Genomic DNA, 17,002 nt, shown 5'->3' on the forward strand with positions numbered 1-17,002 from the left:
TTAATTTCATCTTTGTTTGGCAAAAATGTCATTTTCGTTAGTTTGTTAACATCTAATATTCATGATATGATTTTTGCTATTTCATTGCAGGTCCATTATATGAAATTGTGAACCACCAACACATAATTGTTTTCTACTTTTCTTACTTCCTCTTTCCCTTCATCTTCATCAACTTCACAAATATTCAACAATCAAACCCAAAATAAACCCAAATTAAAATAAATCAAAATGTTTTTTTCCTCCTTTTGAAAACAAGATTCATATTTATGATTAGCCCGTAAAAATTAATATTGTTAAGTCTACCTATTATTGTTCATCAATCTAGAACCCTTTCACAAAACCAATTCCCCTTTCTTCTATCTTTTTCTTCTTCACCCAAAAATAAACCCAGAAAATGGTGATTAATGCAGTAAGAAAACTTCACATTTCTTCTATCTTCTTCTTCACCCTTTCACAAAACAAGTTCATGTTTTCTCTCAACAAAAAGTATATAATTTCTCTTACCACCAACTCTCACCGTTTCCTTTCAGCTTCTTCTTTTCCTTCTCTCTGTCGAGTACAACTTAAACTTTTTTGAGAACCCAAAACCCATAAAAAGTCAAGAGGATGCTAATTTATGGCTTAATTAAACCTTTGGTCCCCTAACTTATTTGTTGTTTTTATTTTTATCCCATAACTCTAAACAATTCTTTTCGGTCCCTTATTTATACTTATGTCAGTCAAATTGATCTACTCCATTTAGATATAATTTCAGCCATTAGATTGCAGGTCCATTGTATGTAACAGTGAACCATCTGCACCTAATATTTTTACCTTTCTTCTTCTCCTTCCTCTTATTCCTCTTCATCTTCATCATCTCAAATATACCAAGGAACAACAAATATACCCTTTTTTTTCTGCAAAAACAACAAATCTCATGACCCCAAATCGAAATCCAAGAACAACATCAGCAACAACAAACAACAAACGTGAATTAACACCAAATCTCATGACCCTAAATCGAAATCCAACAACAAGGATCGTGCAACAACAACACCAAACATGAGAGAAGTTACGAACCTAAGTGGAAGATGAAATTGGGGGATTATTAAGGTTGTTGTAAATTTTGGAAAGACGACCAATTTGGAGCTTAGATCAAATAGTTTTTTTTTGGACTAAAAATCTCTTGTACAAAGGAACGTGAACCAACACCAGTTTCCATGCCAATAACCAACCTACAAAAAAAACTCAATTTAATAAATTGTAGATGCGATGGAGAAATAGATAGAAACAAAATTAGCTTATTTGATCCATCGGTCCTTTAAATAATTTTAAGTTTTCATTTTGGTCCCATAATTAATAAAACGTATGTTTAAGTCCTTCAGGTTTTTCTCCGTTTACCAAATAAATCTCGGCTGTTAAGTTTAACTCCAAATGTCTATGGTGAACCAACCTTAAAAATGGTCCATCGTAGCAACTCATAGTAAACAATAGCAGCAACAACAACATCATCAATTCAACAGCAACATCATCGTCATATATCCAGAATTTGGAATCATCATCAATTAAACAACAACATCATCACCATATATCAAACTAAACCATATCTATATGATTTTTTTTTCTTTTCAATTAGTTTTTATTTCAACACTATCATTTAATTATTTAAAAGCAAGACAACAAAATATAAGAAACAAAGCTAAAATAAAAAGAACCCATTTTTCCCCACACTGGTGTGCAATTGGAGCTGGCGGTGGGAGTTTGTTCTTCGTAAATTACAAAACAACACTACAGGACATCATCATTGTCATTCCTTCAAAAAGAAAGAAAGGACATCATCATCTTCATGATTCATCATCCCAGAAACTCATCAATTCCTTTCTATTTTATCTTTTGTTAAACTAAAACCTTATCATATCATTTTTCTCACCCAACCTTTCTTTCCCCATCTTCATAACCCACCCAATCTTATGTGATAAAGATAAAAAAAAAAAAAAAAACCAGAAAATCAAACCCTCTCCGACTCACCTGACTCCACCGTCATTAATTCTGATTTCGTCATCATCCTCGTCTCTCTTCAACCACAGAGGCGTCAAGAAGAAGGTTCTCCTCTCTCTTCCAAAGCTTACAACAACAGAGGAATACGCCGTGAAATTCTATTACACTATTTGTTTAAGCGAATTCTCCGTTGAAGATGAAATCCGAGTGTTGCCTCAGTGCGGCCATGGATTCAATTCTAGATCCAAAGTTGTAGTGCATTTTCACTTGTTATCTTCTACCCTCCTTTCTCGTTAGATATGTTGCCAGCGATACTGAAATTAAAAACGCGAATGTTGTTTGTTGATTCCGTGTTGTGTTGTTGATGATGAGAGAATTTGGAGGAGGGATGAAGATGAAGGATTTTTTAGTTTGTGGAAGGGATTAGGTGATTGGCTTTGAAGAGTTGATGAGATCTAATTTTTTAAAAAAAAAAATATAAAGTTAGAGTTTTTAATATTTAATAATTTTCTGGGTTTTATATGGATGAAGATGTATGAAGATGATGAATAAGAAGAGGAGGAAGATGAAGAATAAGAAAAAAAAAGTTAAGTGTTGATGGTTCAACGTAAGATAAAATACATCTATGTGATCCAACGGTCCTGCTTTAAACAAAAAAATCAAACGGTTTAAATTAAAATAATTAATAGGATTTATGGTGGACCACTCTTAAGGTTGGTTCACCATAGACATCATTTGGATTAAACTTAACTGTGAGGATTTATTTGGCAAATAGATAAAAAAGTAAGGGACCAAAAGGTACGTTTATTAATTGTGGGATCAAAATGAAAACTTAAAATTATTTAAGGGACCATTGAATTAAATAAGCCAACAAAATTATATACCAACCTAGAGAGATTAAGGAGAGAATTAAAAGTATGACGAAGAGGGGAATTTAATGAAGAGTTTCAATTGTTTATGGGTTTGTTTATGAATTTGAATGTTGCTGAATTTTTTATGAATTTGAATTTTGTTGTTGCTGTTGATAGAATGTTGTACTCGACTGCAAAAAAAAATCTTGAGTTTTTGAACTTTTTGATGAATGTATGAAGATGATGATGAATATGAGGAGGGAAGAAGATGAAGAAATGTTAACAAAATTGGATGTTGATGATACACTGTTAGATGCAGTAGACCTCCATAATCTAACCACCCCCTTTTTGGAAAGAAAAAAAAAAGATCAAATGGTTGAAATTAAAAAATTAATAAGATCTACGGTGAACCACCTACAATGTTGGTCCATCTAATACATTTGGGGTTAAAGTTAACTGACATGGATCAAATTGAATGACGGAAGTGTATTTAAAGGAGCGAACTGAAAAATTTAGAGTTATGAGACCAAAATAAAAACAACAAATAAGTTAGAAGACCAAATATTCAATTAAGCCCTAATTTAATCATGATTATGTGTTGTTCAAGTGAAATTGAAAGGAAGCTGGTATTTGGAAAGGGTGAATGTGACAGTTGATGATATTCAGGGTGATTTGAAATAACAACAAATTGAATGATATTTTCTCTCAAAAGAGGAGTTAGGAAAATGAATCAGTATTATTTTCACCGAAATTGTTTTTTCGAAAATGAATCAGTGTATTGTTTGTCAAGATAAATTTGGGAATTGATGAATCAAAGAGGTGTTTGGGATTTGTGTTGAAGTGAATCAATTGAGAAGGGATCAATAAAAGAAATGGTAAAAATTGATTATAACTATTAACATGCTGAAAAACAATTTTGAAGATTTTTGAATAAATTTGATATAAATCAATTATGTTTTTTCTTTTTCTGGATTTCTGATGAAGGTGTTATGAAGATGATGAAGGTGAAGAAGAAGAGGGAGAAAGAAGATGAAGAAGTATAAAATAAAATTAGGTGTTGATAATCCATTATTAGATTTCATATATATAGACCTTCAAAATCCAATGGTTCTCTATTTGAACAAAAATCAAACAGTTTAAATTAAAAAAATTATTAAAGCCTATGGTGGACCACATATAATGTTGGTCCACCTTAATGTTTTATGGTTAAAAACTAACAAAAAATGACTTTTTGGCAAACATAGATGGAATTAAGGGACCAAAATGAAATTTTTATTAATTAGGGGACCGAAATGAAACTCAATAATTAATTAAGGGACGAAATAATATATATATATATATATATATATATATATATATATAAAATATAATAGGTTCTCTATTTTTTTTACAAAATATAATACACTAAAATTTAACAATTATGGACGTAAATAATATTGTTTACGTTTGAAACATATGAAATAGTAAAACAAAATCGATTAAATTTAACTAATAGTTATTATTAGAAATAAATAAACCAACAAATAAAAGATATTAGAAATAAATAAACCAATAAATAAAAGATGCAATATACTATGTGCAATGATTGACTTGAAAATCAACATAAAATAACAGAAAGATTTTTGGGTTAATGGTGCTTTACCCCCTGTAATATAGGTCATTTTTTGTTTTCCCTTCAGTAAAATATTTATTTTGATCTACCCCTTGTAAATTTTTTTTTTTTTTTTTTGGAATACCCCCTAATAGGTCATAAAAAAATGAAAAAAATAATAATAAAGTCGTTTTTTTATGACCTATTAGGGGGTATTCCAAAAAAAGAAAAATACAGGGGGTAAATCAAAAAAAATATTTTACAGGGAAGAAAACCAAAAATGACATATATTACAGGGGGTAAAACACCATTAATCCAAGATTTTTTGTCAGGGCTGCCAACTTGCGCCAAAGCAAGGCAGTTTTGAGCAAGGGAAAACACAAGGGTTATTGCTGCCAACACTAAAACTAGGGTTAGGAGAATCATTATTGGATTCACCTTCTAGCCCTAGGATACTAAACCATAAAGTCTCTTGTCATGGAAAGAGATTCGGGAAAATGCAAGAATTAGGTATGAAGATTTATTCTTGTAATTTCTTTTAGAATCTCTCTATAAAGTTACTCTCTTGATTAGTTGAACGGAGAGAACTGCTTTCTCCCCCAAAGTAGTTCATTATTGATTGAACTGGGTAAACAAATATTGTATGTTTTCTTCTTCTTCTTCTTCTTCCTCCTTCATATTGTTATTTAATTACTTTTGTTCAAAATGTCATGTCAATGTTGCTTTCATCCTTGGATAACATTTTAAGCTATACAATTCTAATTATTTCAGTAAAGTATAATACATTTTTCAAAATAATGTTTTTTCAAAAATAACGGTAAAATTAGAATGAAAAAATTATAAGTCATTCTATTCCGTCTCATTCTCAAACAATGGAATGACAACTTTGTTCCATTCCACCATAAAATATCCAAATAATAGAATGAGATCTCTATTCCGATCCGCTCAATTCCACTCCATTTCATTTTATTCCATTCCGTTTCGCTCCGTACGTTTCCATCATTATAAACAAAGTCTTAATGTGTGATATTTTGAGTTAAAATCATTTCACTTCTCATACGTTAAGGTACATCATTTCAGTCCCTACCACTTTATGAATTAAAAAAGGGATTAATAGTGCTTTTCACCCCTGTAATATATGTTATTTCCGGTTTTCGCCCCTATAAAATTTTCGGTTTGATTTGCACCCTCGTAAATTATTATTTTTTTTAGAAAACACCCCTAATATGCCATTTTCAGATTTTTTTTTTTCAAGAAATTTCGGTTTTTGAATGGCCTATTAAGGGAGTTTTCCGGAAAATAAATTTTTTACAAGGGTGCAAATCAAACCGAAAATTTTATAGGGGCGAAAACCAGAAATGACATATATTACAGGGATGAAAAGCATTATTAACCCATTAAAAAGACAAAATTTAGTTTCTTAAAAGGTCCCTCGGTAAAAGAATATGAATAATATTTTTTTGGCTAAAGTGCACTTTTCCCCCTCTAACTTTCAAAAACTTGCAATTTTGGCCCCTAAGTATCAAAACAACAATTTTGACCCCCTAAGATTTAGCCCCTTTGCATCTTTGGTCATTTTGGTCAATTTTGACTTATTCAACGCCTACGTGGCAGGCCACGTGTGTAATTAATTAATTAAAAAAATTTAAAAAACCAAAAAATCAAATTTTAAATTAAATAAATGAAAAAAAGAATTAAAAAAATCAGAAAAAATAAATAAAAATAAAACCCAAAACACTTCTTCATGTTATCTTCATCTCTTCCAATCCAACCCCAACAATAAGAAACATTGCTGTCAGAATCATCAGAAATATCACTATCACTACCAGAAATTAAATAATTCAGAAAAATTAATCTTCATCATCTTGTTCATATCTTGATAATTTTGTTCATCATCTTCATTGAAATCCTAGAAGAAAATTTTTGCTTCATAAACAACAATCACCCTCTGCATACTATTCCCCATAATATATTATTCAAATCCAAAATATCAACAATTACAACAAATTCAATGCAGCAATTACACAATTGCCAAACATCTCTTCATACTGTTTTTGAAAAAATTCATGGGAGCAATTACGAATATGCGACGGAACTCCACAACAAACACAGCCTAAATTAAATTGGAGAACAATCACAACAAACACACACTTCCATATCTTTTTTAGATCTAGTTCTTCATCATGGCAAGCTGCTACAACTGATAAACAAACCCCTGCCTACTGTTAAAAACGCAGCAGCATAAAGCGCATGTGCAGAAAAAATAAGCGCAACATACAGAGGGACATACAAAGCCAAAACACCAAAAATAAACAAAGCAAAATACATGCCCACCCTAAATGCCGAACTGCAACAACAGAACCTGCACCAATAGCTGAAAGGTCCAAAAATACCAATCCCCATAGCAGATCCAAACAAATTAGCGTCGTTCATCGTCCTCGTCGTATTCGTCAGTGTCATTTTCGGGTTCGTTGTTGGGATCGGTGTCGGAAGAGCAATTGACGGTGGAGGGAAGTTCAGAATCGATGTGGTCGGATTCTTCTTGGTCTACGGTGGTGGCAGTTGTTACCTTGGGGGTTTTTTTGGGAAGGTGATGGGTTCAAGAGGAAGAAGAAGAAGCCATTGGAATGGATGGTGGTGCTGGTGGCTGGGGTTAGTAGAGAGAAAGAAGGGAGATTGAACCAAGGTTACACATAGATTGGAAGAAGCCATCAGAAGTGAAAAGAATGGATTTTTTAATTTTTTCTGATTTTTTTAATTTTTTTAATTTATTTAATTTAAAAATTGATTTTTTGGTTTTTTAATTAATTAATTACACACGTGGCTTGCCACGTAGGCGTTGAATAAGTCAAAATTGACCAAAAGGACCATAGATGCAAAGGGGCTAAATCTTAAGGGGCCAAAATTGTGGTTTCAATATTTAGGGGGCCAAAATTGCAAGTTTTTGAAAGTTAAGGGGGGAAAAGTGCACTTTAGCCTATTTTTTTCCATTTTTTTAATTTTATAGTTATAAAAGAAAATCCTTGTGGCAACAGCCATACGACAAGATTTCTATTTTGAGTGTCATATGCACCTAAATTACCTCATCTCTTTATCTCTTCCACCTGTTTCCAAAATTCCTCCAAACATGAAATTATGTCATTATTCTAAATTATATAGTCAAATCTATATTAAAAAGGAAAAATAGACTTCTAAATCAAATTGTATTGAAGGAATTTAGAAGGGTCACGCGATGTATTTGTTAATTGATGTTGCGTATTAATTATAAATAGAGAGCTTGGAATTGAAGTAATTCACAATCTACTAGACTTGTCAATCAAATTGTATGATTAAAAAAAGAGAGCATGGATATTGAAGTGATATTGAAAAAAAGGGAAAGAAAAATATACTTCTCAATGAAATGAAATTTACACGGAACCAAGTGATGTTATATGTTAACTGATGTTGCGTACGGAAAAAGAAACGTGAAATTTTGTTGATGGATTTAATTGATTAAACTTTTCAAGGATTAAGGCTCTGTTTGGTAAAAATAGCGGATAGCTTATAAGCTAGCTGATAGCTTTTAGCTGATAAGCTAGCTGATAGCTGATAAGCTAACTGAAGTGTTTGGTAAAATTAACGGTTCAACTAGCTTATAAACGTAAAATGACATAAAAGGGTATTTTTAATTCATTATAAAATTTGTATCAATTGATATTTAAAATATTTAAAATTTCATAGTTTAAATATATTAATCTAATATGTCTTTTATATGTTATTTTTAAATTCATAAATTGGCTAATGTTTTATTTAAAATTGATTTTATTTCAGTTTTTAGACTTTATAAAAAAATTAAACAAAACCTTTAAAAAAAAATTAATTGTTACCCACTAAAACAAAATTAAACGTATTGACCCAAAATCAAACAAAATTTTGTTTTTAGACTTAAAAACAAAATTAAACATAACGTAATATGATTTATTTAGGCAAACGTAACATATATTTTTTTAAGAAAAAATGTAGTTTTTATTTTTGTAAACATGAGCAAATATTTTGTAAAAATAAATAAAAGCGTGAGCATATATATTTAGTTAAAGTGAAATCTGGGATTAAAAGTGCTATGTTTTTCTTCAACGTAGTTATTTATTACAAAGGGTAGATATGAATTTTTGTTAAATTGATAAGGGTAAAAATGAGACAAAAAATGAGAAGCTATAAGCTATAAGCTCAAACGCTATTTGGAATAGCTTCTGAAAAATAGCTTATAAGCTCGTGAAATAAGCTATAAGCTCATGGTCAAAAAATGTTACCAAACAGAGCTTTTTCTGTGAAACGAACTTATAAGCTATAAGTTAAGAGCTAAAAGCTCTTTTTTTGAGTTTACCAAACAGATCCTAAATATCCACGATTGAAATATATTTATAAGTCATTCAAGCACGGAGATGCGTTAAGAATGAGAGAATCATAAAATTTCAAAGTATAAAATAGAAAAGCAACATCTTATACAATATTTTTAAATAGCGTTCATAAGATTCAACCTGGATAGGATATGTTCTCTCAGTTTCGATGCGGATTTGGTCACTTAAAACAGCCGTTACGGTGGTCAATTTCTAGGTTTACAAACTATCGCCACTTGCCTACCGGTGGAGGTGGTTCTGGTTCTATCCGAGTTTGTTCTTGTTCACTGAAGTTGGGTTGTAGATCCTTCATCTTTGGATTGAAATATAATGCTCGAAAGGGCTTTTGTGGTGGGTTTCGGGGACTTATTTCCGTGTTGACGGACAGTTTCATCTTCCACTGTTTTGATTCAGTGGAACGTATATGATTTGGAGTTGAAGGCTCGAATACTATTGCAATTCAATGTGTGTTGTGCTGGTAGACGATTCATACACCGGTTTAGTTTATCCATTCTTTATGTTTAATTTAGATTGTGGCATTCGAAAGGGTCATTTAGCTTGCTGCCATTTGGAGCAGGGAGTTGATGGTACATGGACTCGTTTTCATGTTGACGGACGACCCTATCACGGCATTGAAGACCTTTGATTAGTTTTAGGATTAATTAGAGGATGATCCACTTGTGTTGTGTTTTTCCCGCTTGGGGTCGACCTACATTTTTGTGTGGATTTACTGGGTTTGGTTTATGTCCCCTCAATTTTCATGTATTTTCCCCCTTTTTTTAATAATGCATATGAGCATTTGATAATAGATTAGAGATGGGTACCAACTTAGTTGGGAGCCACTCTTTTTTATGTCATTTACTCTTGCCTTATAAAAAAATAATTTCAAACGAATTGATTGGGTTTAAATGGTTAATGAACTCCACCAAAACACGAATCGTTCAGAAGAAACCAAATTCAATTTCTGAGTGAAAGAATTCTTAACCATACTATAATTACTTCATGACCGATCTCCGAATTATCAAGACCTTATCTCTCTAAGAACCTAAGGCTTAACAAAAACAATAGTTAAAAAAGAGTGAACTGCAACAAGGCAACAAGAGTAAATACTAAACTCATAAAATAATAAATCTTGGACATGAAAAATACAATCAAGATTCAAAATATTTATTCATTCCCTTTACATAAAAAACACTAAGTTTGACATCAAATCTGAACGGTCTATAACGTACCGAAAAGACAAGCATGTTTCTTCTCATCGATCTCAAATTGACAAATTCTCAACACATTACATGATACAATAAAAGATATATCATTAATAATATATAAAAATAGAACATACGATGTCATGTGAAAATGTGAGGAGTCGACTTAAAAGATGGAATGGCCAACATTTCTAGGAAGACGAACTAATAGGAAGAGCAAAACAACATAATAGTGGCAAGACCATCACATGTGGCAAGACCAGGACTACCTTTAATTTTGCATGGAAGAAGAGAAATGACTTTTACTAAAAGAGTCAATTAGATGTCTCCATGAGTATAACTTAATTTGGAGGGACAATGCGTTGTAATATTTAAGAGTCGGAGTTCGAACCTCGAACACCTTACTTATTTGTTTTAAAAAGATGAATTCTAAAAACTAGATTACTTGAAGAAAAATAAAAAAAAAAAAAGTCAACAAGATTAACACAAGAATAAATATAAGACAAAGAAGCATCAAAAGACAAAACCTTTTCTTCAAACATGAGAAGATTTATCCACCTCCAATAATTTAGCAAGAATGAATAATCGGTGAGTAGACAACATCAAAACCTTGGGAGACTAGACACTTGAGAGATAATGGCATTCAAAAAAAGAAAAATACAATTATAAAAGAAAGGCTTAATTGTAGTTTTATCCATTTATTTTGGCATTTTCATGTATTTTTTTATGCAAAATATTTTAATTTTAAAAAATAAATATAATCCACATCAGCAAATAAAAATTAGGTGGATAATGAAATGATATAATATATTTTGATATAATATATTTCACATCTGCAAAGATGAACTCAAATGTGGTGGCGTTGTAAAATCCTAAAAAATATAAAACGAGCTAATAAAAAACCACTCGTTTTTGCCTTCTAGACTCATGAATTCTCACAAGTCTATAAGTTTATCCGTGAGTTTGACAATTATATTGTTCTAAAGTTAACTTATATAATTGTTTTTTTCTTTGGTTGATGAAGTAGAAAACACCACTTGAAATTCACACACACAACTATTTGAATCCGGATGAAGATGTCAATATTACAGGTTGAGCTACAACATACGACTATATAAGAAAAATGAATTTCTCAATTGCACAACTCATTCATTTCCTCCCTTGTCCTTTCTCTCTATCCACTATCACCATTTCTTCTTCTTCTTCTTCTTCTTTTTCTTCTTCTTCTTCCAACAATGCAGATGATGGAAGATACAACAACCGATTATCGTAGATTCTTCATAGAAGACACAGACATGTACAACCACATTGTATTAGGAACCTTGTTGCCACAGTTCTTGTGGGTTCCACTTCCAAGATTCTTCCAAACATGGCTTCGAAACTACATTAGTGGTGTTCTACTTTACTTCATTTCTTGTTTCTTATGGTCCTTCTACATTTACTATTGGAAACAAAATGTTTATGTCCCTAAAGGTGTCTTTTTTATTTAATTTTTGTTATCATCTTTGTTTTCTTATTACTGTTAGAATATGTTTATCTTATGATTTCATATAAATGTGTTTTGCTTTTTTTTTTTTTTTTGTAATAAATTTGTGTTTATTTCGTATTCATCATGGCGGGGTTTTGTTTTTCTATCCGTATCTCACAAGAAAAAACAAATCAATTAGTATTTTAAATTTAAAATGAAAGTTTGAGAGCCACTTAAAAAAAAATTAAAGTTTGAGAGAGGGAGAGAATTTTTTGATTAAGGGTAGTTTTTTTTTTGAAGAAGCTAAATTAACCCATTCAAATTGGCACCATAGAGAATCGACCTGAGACCTTCAGGAGGAGCACACTCAACCCAAGTGGGTAGGTTAAGGGTAGTTTTTTATTTTGGGTGGAGTAATGAATTTTGGGGTGTCTTCTTCTTCTTGTTGATTTGGCTTGAAACAAAAAGAGGTAGTTTTTTATTTGTTGTTGCATAACTATATGAATTGATTAGAGACTATTTTTGTGTGAAGTGTATATATTCCGCGAGTAATTCATCAAACCGTGTAGAACAGTAATGAGTGACAAAATTCTTCCAAATTTAACACCCCTACATTTCTAATACAATGTTATTTCACTTTTCTTTCTAAATTATACATCCTTCGGTCACTATTATAAGCTGATTTTGTATGTTGATTTTTTTATTTCTGTTCAAACATCTAATTTTGTTGTCTTGATATATTGATATGTATTAATTGTTGCAGATGCCATTCCATCACATTGAACCATGTTCTTGCAAATATCGGTTGCAATGAAAGGAGTGCTTTGGTACACTTTACTTCCAACTATTTCTGAGTACCTGACAGAAATTGGCTGGACAAAATCCTTTCCTAGAATAAACAATGTTGGTTGGGTTGCATACATTGGTTATTTAGCAATTTATATGGTTATTGTAGAGTTTGGTATCTATTGGATACACAGAGAACTGCATGACATAAAACCACTTTACAAATATCTTCATGCAACACATCATATCTACAATAAACAAAATACTCTCTCCCCATTTGCTGGTGAGTACGTTAAATGTTCCAACACCACAATTATAATCATGTGAATTTAAATATTTTTCAATTCATGTTTGTATTGTTTAACCGTTGTTTATTATCCATAATATAGTGTTGTTATAAATGATGTTGATTTTAAGAATTAGAGCATGGTTAGAATTCCTAAATAGGTTGTGATTTTTACAAGTGTTTTTCTGTAGAACGTTGAAGTTAACCATTTGTATTGTTTCTTGGGTTAATAATGTTTTACTTCTCTGTAATATAGGTCATTTTCGGTTTTTCCCTGTAAAATATTTTTTTGAATTTCATCCTTGTAATTTGAAGATTTTTTGGTTTTGGACCTTCACGGAAAATTTCACTCCCTGTAATTTGAGCAAATTTAGGTTTACCCCCTTGTAATTTAAGCAAATTTTGGTTTACCTTCATGTTAATTTGAGCAAATTTCGGTTTACCCCCTATCATATATTCGATTTTGCACAATCAAAATTCATGAAGGTCCAAAACCAAAAATCTTCAAATTACAAGAACGAAATCCAAAAGAAATATTTTACAAGGGGTAAAATCAGAAATGACCTATATTACAGGGGGTTAAAACACTATTAACCCTTGTTTCTTTCTAGGAATAGGAAAATGTTAGATATTAATAACAATAATTTCTAAGTTTGAATCTTGGACCTCCTTGTTATAACTCTTTCAACATCCTTTAGCCAACTAACTGAGCTTCATTGTATTAAAATACTGTCATATTGGATGTATGTTTGATGTAGAGGCCACTTATATAGGAACCCAAAACCACTTTAGCTCTCAAGTAAAAGCGCTCCTTCAGAATATTATGGTCTTAGAAACATAAGGTGTGTTTGATCTGTTAAAAAATTAAGGATTGGATAGGATAACTCTAATTTGTGTTGTGCTTGATTTTAAATTTGTTCCTGGGATTTGACAAATTGGGGGCATGCATGCAAGGGATAGGTCAAAAACTGAAATTCTTATCCCTCACTACCACAACACAACTTTTTGTTACAAATAACATTTTGTTCACCAATCATCAAAAAGATAAAAAGTTGTTCAATACTTTAAAAGTTTATCTTGTGATATTCTCTTTTCTATTGTGTTTATGCCTTGTCTAGTTCTATCTGGTATTAATTTTGTCTTGTTTTGATTTAATCACCAAATCAAGGTGGACTAACTTTTTTTTTTGGTGATAAATCTCAGGTTTGGCTTTTCATCCTCTTGATGGAATACTTCAAGCATTACCACATAGCCTGGCTTTGTTTATTGTTCCAGTCCATTTTATCGCACACTTAGTGCTCTTATTCATTGAAGGTGTTTGGACCGCAAATATTCATGATTGCATTCACGGAAAACTTTGGCCTGTTATGGGAGCTGGTTACCACACCATTCATCATACGACATATCGGCATAACTATGGTCATTACACAATATGGATGGATTGGATGTTCGATACTCTTCGTGATCCTGAGGAAGTTAAAGGCAAAGAGAGTGAATAGTTTACATGGTCAAAGCTCGACTCGGATCGTCTCAGTTTCATTTGTTGAATGTTATTTTTGACTAACTCTCTTTGGTTGTGGGTTGTGGGTAACATACTCTCTTTGGTCTTTATTGTAAGTAAATATTTATTTCTTAGATTCATTGAATAACTAAATAAGTTAATTATTTAATGAATATAAAAAATAAATATTTATTTATAATAATAAATGGAGAGTATGAAAAGTAGATAATAAAAGCATATGATTGATTAGAATTGATATTGTATTTGTAGTATTTTGTGTTGGCTTATTGTGATAGCTCACACCATTATAAGTAAATAATATGCGTGGTCTCATTTGAAAAAAATAAATATATAATTTCTACATGGTATCACACGTTTTTAGGTTTTGCGATCCACGGATGAACAGTATGTGCGGCTACTTAGTGCCTTTGCTCTAGGTCATTGTGCGTCCTTTCACCGGTGTGCCACCACCATTTGGTTTGAAACTCTCTGGTGAAGCCCTATTCACAGCTTCGTCGTATGAACCTACACGCGCGACCAACATATCAACATGTGAGTCCCACGCGTCAGTTCACAAATGTGCTTTTCTGCGCATTTTTTATTATTGGTGTTGTACGTGGTGTGTGTTGGATTGGTTGTGAGGTAGAAAGTCGCCCAATCCAAAAAATTTAAATATCAGCGGTTTAGTTTAATTTGCATGACTTCTAAAAACATATGATCTAATATGATCCAATTTCAAATAGTAGTTTAATTTCGACCGGTTTTTTAATATCTAAATTACATTTTTGTGAAAAAAAAAATCTATTAAAATTAATATTATAAAGGCTAAAATATGGTTTTAATTAGCCCTTGCAAATATGTCTCGTTTTGGTTTTAGTCCCTGTAAAAAAAATTGTTTTTTGGGCCCTGCAAAATTTTTTGTTTTTGAAAATAGTACAGGGACCTTTTTTAAAAACAAAATATTTTGCAGGGATCAAAAACTACAAAATTGGTTCAGTTATAATGTGCCCCGTATGCAAATCATCATAAAAGTGGGGTCAGGGACTATTTTAAAAAACAATATTTTGCAGGGACCAAAAACAAAATTTTCTTTTTACAGGGACTAAAACCAAAACGAAGCATATTTGCAGGGACTAAAACCATATTTTAACCTATTATAAACACACAGTAAAATTACGGGTTCTATATAAAATACAACATATAATATACTGAAATTTAACAATTAGGAATGTAAATAATTTTGATTATGTTTAAAACATATGAAATTTGTAAAAAAAAAAATCGATTAAATTTAACTAATAGTTATTATTAAAAAATAAATAAACCAACAAATTTAACTATATGTGATGATTGACTGCAGTAAAATAATAGAAAGAATTTTTGGGTGTTCTGGGCTACCAATTTGAGCCTAGGCGTGTCAGTTTTGCACCGAAGCACAGCGGGACAACAATATATAAAAAAATTGATTTTTCTCTTTTTGCCAAGGGAAAAAAATAAGGATTTTTGCTGCCAACACTATAACTAGGGTTAAGAGAGATTTCTTAGGCTTTCTGTTGGTAAGAGCTCTAGGTTTGGGAGAATCATCATTCGATTCACCTTTTAGGATATTAAATAGGTTTAATTGCATTTTTGGATCCCTATCTTTTCAAAAGTTGCGGTTATAGATCCCTAACTAATTTAAATACAAAACAGCCCCCTATGTTTTGATTCTTTGGCAGTTTTAGACCCCCAGTCCATTGTTGACTCGGTCAACGCTGACGTGGCACCCTAAGTGAGGTGCCACGTGTCATTTTTTATTTTTTTTTTGCCTTGGGGGTCCAAAACTGCCAAAGAATCAAAACATAGGGGGCTGTTTTGTATTTAAATTAATTAGGGGTCCAAAAGTGCAATTAAGCCTATTAAATAATAGAGTATGTTGGTCAAAGGAAGCGATTCAGGAAAAAGTATAATTAGGTTTGAAGACCGACTCTTGTAATTTCTATTGGAATCTCTGTGTAAAGTTACTCTATTGATTAGTGGATCGGAGAGACCAAAGTAGGTCATTATTGACCGAACCAGGTAAACAAATATTGTGTGTTTTTTCTTTTTCTTCTTCTCCTTCCTCCTTCATATTGTTGTTTACTTTTGTTCAAGATTATTATTGCATTCCTTTTGTTTTTTTGTTGTCATTGATTTGATCCACACATCAAGTCTGGTGTGACTCTGTTCGAATTCACAACAATTGACATCCACAATGGGGCAATCAGAACAAATCATTGAGAAATCACCATGGGTACCAAGTGGTACATTGAAAAGTTTACCGGAAGCAACAGTTTTAGTTTGTGGAAACTCGAAGGGCGGTGGCAAGTCGAAGGTACAAGTGCTTCTAATGTCAGAAGACTTTTCATTTCAAGAGGGCTTGTCCTGAGTAGTGTGTGTGTGTGGGTGGGGGGGATGATGACTCTAAATTTTAAGTTGCCTCAGAGAACTATGAGGACATGAGTGCTCTAGTGATGTCTTATTTTAAGAAGGAATAAGGTGGAGCTCCCTCCTGTAGAGGGGGTGTTCGTCTAGAGAGACGTCATACCCTCAACATCATCTTAGAGAGATGGTGCTAATAATACTCAGGGTTAGTCTGGAGAGGCGGACGTAAGAACACTTAGGATCAACCTTAAATGTGGATTTTTACAATGTGAAATACATATTTGGTGTTCATATTTAGAAGTTGCGGTGGAGAAAGCTCAACATGAGGTGGAGTATTCCATTAGTGGGACTAGATGGAGGCAAATGGTAACACCATAATGGTACAATTATGGAAACCTTATAAAGTTGCATGCTCTAAATGAGGGCAAGAATTTTCTCAAGAGGACGGAGAAGCACACTTCAGGGGTAGAAGACGGTGTGGTATCTATCTTCTTTTTTTTACTAAGGTCCAAATTAATTGTCGTTAAGGAAAAATAAATAAACCTATTTGTATTATTC

The 17,002-nt window shown here is 31.9% G+C and overlaps 1 long non-coding RNA gene and 1 pseudogene across 1 annotated transcript; one reads left to right on the forward strand and one right to left on the reverse strand.

The window, feature by feature from the left end:
* Positions 1 to 838: 838 nt before the first annotated feature.
* Positions 839 to 2,456, reverse strand: LOC120575890 (uncharacterized). Its single transcript, XR_005642132.1, has 3 exons — positions 2,008 to 2,456; positions 1,060 to 1,214; positions 839 to 896 (listed from the first exon to the last, which is right to left on the reverse strand). It is a non-coding gene; the product is annotated as an uncharacterized lncRNA (long non-coding RNA).
* Positions 2,457 to 10,972: 8,516 nt separating this feature from the next.
* LOC25495646 (delta(7)-sterol-C5(6)-desaturase-like) lies at positions 10,973 to 14,611 on the forward strand (annotated as a pseudogene).
* Positions 14,612 to 17,002: the final 2,391 nt, after the last annotated feature.

Source organism: Medicago truncatula, chromosome 6, assembly GCF_003473485.1.
Source record: "Medicago truncatula cultivar Jemalong A17 chromosome 6, MtrunA17r5.0-ANR, whole genome shotgun sequence".
Taxonomy (NCBI): Eukaryota; Viridiplantae; Streptophyta; class Magnoliopsida; order Fabales; family Fabaceae; genus Medicago; species Medicago truncatula.